General features: G+C 56.2%; 1 protein-coding gene across 1 annotated transcript in view; it reads left to right on the top strand.

The window, feature by feature from the left end:
* Window positions 1–5,000, top strand: part of rps6ka2 (ribosomal protein S6 kinase, polypeptide 2) — a gene marked incomplete at both ends in the record, with an annotated part of 23,981 nt that overhangs the window by 5,578 nt on the left and 13,403 nt on the right. The gene's annotated exons all lie outside the window — the stretch shown is intronic.

Genomic DNA, 5,000 nt, shown 5'->3' with positions numbered 1-5,000 from the left:
CCTTTAGACTAGCAGTACTAGCATTAGCATTAGCATTAGAATTAGCATTAGCATTAGCATTAGCATTAGAATTAGCATTAGCATTAGCATACAACTAAACACACAGTAATGTAGCAAAGATGAACAAACACATTTATTTAGACAAATGATATATACATCCCCGTATATACTCCCTCCCAGCCGGCCACACACACACTCAATCACTCACTCACACGCAGGGCCTGGCCTGGAAAAGGCTTAGAGTCCCGGACTGAAAGGAGCGCGTTGAGGCCTGGTTGGAGCTCGCATGTGCTTCGAGGAAGGCAGCAGACAAAGGGGGGGGGTGACGTAGCAACTCGAAGGGAAAGGGGCTTCTTCGTAGTCCACGACGAGGTGTGAATGGCTCAGGTCCGGTGGTCCACGGTCGGTCGCAATCCACCTCGTGAAGGCGACGGCTTTGTCCAGCTTGGGTCTCGCTTGGTCCAACGTTAGCCGCCGGCGGCTGGCAAGGCTGGCTAACGGGGACACAGCTAAACTGGGCTAGCGCTGCCAACTCAACGAACTCCGAACTCCCGCGGTGCTGCGGGTAGCCCGTGATTCACTACTAACAGTCAATGCCAAAGGCAGGTCTCCTCCGACACTCAGAGTCTCCCGTTCTCCTTGTGGACTGTTGAGAGATGTTGAATTGCTGCTGTAAGGTTTGCCCTCTGTCACAGTGGTAAACTCAATAATCACTCTTCAGGTCTTCAGCTTCAGCACGGTGTGCGTTTTACTGACTCCGCCATCTTAGATCGACTTCTCGTTTTCTCTGCTTCTTCTCACTCTCGTTACTCTCATCACTCTGACGCACAGACCACTTCCGTCGCTATATATACACCAACCGAACATACATCCGGTCACGTACGCCAACCATACATCCGGTCACGTACGCCACTCAAAACCACGCCCACTAAACTGGCGCTTACACAATACTAAACAAATCTAAGACAGAACTTATACAATTACAATAACAATACATACACCTTCCTGAAAACGTACATGAACAGTATGGAAAATAATAAAGGAAATAACAGGGGCAAAATAGGGCTGATTCGGGGAAACTAACTGGCTCTAAATTGTGGGCCTTCATAACAGCCGCCCCATGAAACCCTCGGTTTCATTTAACTAGGGAAGGCACACTGGCTAGGCTGCTCTAGCAGCGTGAGGTATGAGGTGATAGTGTCTAGGCTAGTGGAGGTCTGAGGGCCAGGGGGCATCCCATATCCCCACTCCCTTCGAGTGGGGGGTGTAGGTTGGTAAGGGTCATAAACTCATCCACAGCAGGTGGATAGTCATCTGGGTACATGGACCCTTGGGACCTCTCCGGATACTTCAATGGCTCTTCCTGCCAGGCATGGGATGGTGGGTACCTGTCAACCTGTCCAAAGACCTCTTCATAATGGTTTCTCCTTGAACCTCTGGGTTCAGAACGACTTGCATGGCTGGGTTTCTCCAATTGCTCCTCTGCATCTCTGGGTCTCTCTCTGTAGAGACCCTGTGTAGTTTCTGGGGAGTAGAGTTTCGGTGATCGCCTGGGTTGGCTTTCATAATGTCTCTCCTCTTGTACTTGGCTGAAGTTTCTTTCGTATTGGTCTCTAGTAGATTCCAGGTGGCCCTTGCTCATGTGACTGTAGTCTTTGGAGACAACTGTTGGACCCTGGCTTTTGTGCTCAACCTTCTCTGATTTGTTGGCTTGGAACTCTTTCAGAAGATGACACAGCTTGTCCTTCAGGAAGTTGGCCTCTTCCACATTCTCAATTTGTATGTTGTTCAACACATCCAAAACATTGCCTGTGTCTGGAGTCTGTGTCCGTGTCATCTCAGCTCTGGAGCTTGTCCCCTGGTAGACACCCTGTGGCTTGGCAAAGGTTTCCTGCCGTGGTCTATTAGAGTCATCAACACGTATTATTTTAACCACATCCATCTCCTGGTCTGTGGCATCAGAGAACCGGCTCTTCTCAGGGTACTTGTTACTAACTGTGGCCCCAGACAGAAATTGTCTGAAAGGTTCTGGGATCTCAGACCTCACTCTGCTGCCCTCTGCTGGCCTCTGAAGGGGTGCTCTGCTGGCCTCTGCTGGCCTCTGAAGGGGTGCTCTGCTGACCTCTGCTGGCCTCTGAAGTGGTGCTCTGCTGGCCTCGAAGCTCTTTCCCCTTCCCTCCTGACGAATGGCCTTAACTAGGTCTAACAAATGGTCTCTACTGTGTTGACCACCCTCTTCCATTGGCACTGTGAACCTATTCTTGTCTGCCCCCCATTCCCCAGCTGCTGGCCAGAGTGCCTCCTTTGAATAGCCCCTCCCATTTGGATCCCTGTCACGAGTCCGCCGATGAGGGTCAGATTCTGAGTAGGCTAGCTCATCAGGTTGCCCCTTAGGGAAAGCCCTGTGCTTCGCATCTTCTTTGATGAAGCCTCTTCTATTGGCAGATTCAGAGTAAGGGTCTTCAGGAATAGCCCCACGTTGGGCGCCAATGGTCTGCACTTCTTCGGTTCGGACATGGAGGGATGACGTAGCTCTCCCGTCTCTATCTCTCCACTCGGTAGCGCCTTGGAGGGCCCACCCAAGCGCAGTCTTAACAGCCATCGGGCAGCCTCGTGGTCCTCTCAGCGGAGGACGGAGCGACACGATCAGTGCAGCGTTGTCCGAGCCGATGAGAAGGGTTGGCTCCGCTCCTTCTATCGGATGTAGGTCTACTCGCCGTAGGTGGGAATATCTTGCGCGTAATCTCTCCAGGGGGTAGTCGTAGCGGGAGAGCGCTAGCTGGTCTGCGGTGAAGACATTCTTAAGCCGATATCTGTCCGACGGCCGCCCCGCCGGGGAGATAGAGAAGTTGATTCTCGCCCCGGTGACCTCTTTACGGTCGCGACGTATCGTGCGCAGAGTCAGCTTCTCCTCAGTCCCTTGGAGCCCCAACTGGCGCACTGCCTCCGGGAGAAGGATGGTCCGTTCCGACCCGTCGTCTAGAACGGCGTACGTGTCGTACACAGCGTTGTTGTGGTGAAGTCGGACCTTCACCACCTTCAGTAGGACCTTGGAGCCGCTGCTCTGGGTTGGGTCTAGGTAGTAGACAGGTGTTTCCTCTTCCGGTGCGCTACCGGACCTAGGGCTTCTGGTGCCCTCCGTGGACCTGGCGAGGGAGACCTCGTGTAGGATGTTGAGGTGGACCTCCTCACAGCGGTTGCACTTTCTCCTCAAGGTGCAGTTCTTAGCCAGATGGTCGCGCCCACAGTTCCAGCACCTCTTGTTCTCCTCGAGCCACCTCTGCTTGGCCTCGGTACTCAGGTTGTTGAAGTCACTGCACTCATTGAACCAGTGCTCGCTGGTGCAGTACGGACATGGCGGTGGACCTCTCCGTCCCTTTTGAGGGGGTTGAGAGGAATCCTTTCCCTCAGGTCGGGCTTTCCTCTCTCTCCGAGGCTCTTCCTCCGTGTGCAGCACTCCTACTGGGCGTCCTCTGTTCGAGCTCGGCCTGTCCCAGCGGTCTCCCTTCTCCCTCTCCTTCTTCGGCTCAGCGTAACCCATGGCGTCTACGTTGGTGTCATGCACTTCCTCCAGTAGGAACTCCGCGAAGGCAGCCATGCTCAGACCCAACTTCCCGGGGTTACGAACGCGCTGCTGTCGCCGGAACCTCTCCTGCCGGAAGCGTGGGATCTTGCGGAGCAGCCGCTCTACGTTGGAGGTGCTGTTGATCTCGCTGGCGCCAGCTGGGCCCTGCGTCTTCAGCATTCCAACCAAGGTGTGCACGCGGAGCGCGAAGTCATCCAGCGCCCGTTCATCCTTGATGGGGGCCTGCTGTTCGAGGGCTTGCAGTTCAGCAAGGGCGTGGTTCCAGGGACGACCGTAGCGGGCATCCAAGTCGGCGAGCGCTCTGGTGTAAGGTGTCGGTGCGGAGGCATGGGCCAGAACCATGTTGTGGGCTCTGGGGTTCCTCACATGCTGAAGGAGAATCGCATATTTGTAGGACTCTGAGCAGGAGTCGTCCAAGAGCGTGTCTAGGCAGATGCGTAGTTCCACATACTGGCTCCTGTCCTCGTCCTTGAAGAAGGGGAACTTGGGTCCCTCCACCTGGGGAAACATCCTGTAGTGGATGATCGGGGCTGGAGTGACGGTCTGGGTGTCCGGCCTGCATGCATTTTGGTGCACTGGAGGACCTAGGGGTGTGCTACGCTCTTGGGGAATGGCTCCCCTCCCGGGCAGCGACGCTGGCTCCCTCTGGGCCGCGTAGCGGTCGGGTCCCTGGTCCTCTTCCTTCAAGGTGGTCAGCTGGGCCTGTAGTTGGACAGTCATGGCGGGGGTCATGGAGCCATCGGCGGGGGGTTCAGGAGATGGCACTCGAGAGGGCCGTGCGGATGATGCTCTGGAGCTACGGGCCGACGGAGCTCTGCTGATGCACACGTCGCGCATGGTCTGCATCACTTCCGCCATCGTCTCCGCGTGCAGTTGCTCTCTCCCCATCTGGAGGCGCTCGCGCTCGAACTGGATGCGTTCCCTCTCTAACGCCTCCTGGCGCTGTCTCTCCGCCGCACGTTCCCTCTCTAACGCCTCCTGGCGCTGTCTCTCCGCCGCACGTTCCGCTCCTTCCATCTGGAGGCGTTCACGCTCGAACTGGAGGCGTTCCCGCTCTAACGCCATCTCGGCCTGGTGGCGCATACATTCTGACAGCGCGGCACTACTCCCTCTGGAGTGCATGCTATCCGCCCCAGAGGCAGAACTGCCCACGGAAACCCTGGACCGGGAGGAAGCCACTGAACGGCAGGAGCTAGGTCTCAAGCGCGCCGTACTGGGAGGCAGATCGTTAAGGCTGAGGCCCTCCCTCTTCCGCCCGCAGGCGCTGTCAGACCGGGCCTCTCCTTCCTGCTCTTCCGTTTCTACGGCAAAACCCTGCTGTTCTGCCATCTCATCCTCAGGCTGGTGCTCTTTGATGGCTGTCTCGGTGCTAGCCACCCGCGCGCCGGCGGACACCTCGGCCTCTCCGACCACT

Source organism: Nansenia antarctica, assembly GCF_963989245.1.
Source record: "Nansenia antarctica genome assembly, chromosome: 1".
Classification (NCBI taxonomy): domain Eukaryota; kingdom Metazoa; phylum Chordata; class Actinopteri; order Argentiniformes; family Microstomatidae; genus Nansenia; species Nansenia antarctica.
The sequence above is the reverse complement of the archived record's forward strand: the minus strand, read 5'-3'. Positions and strand labels throughout refer to the sequence as shown.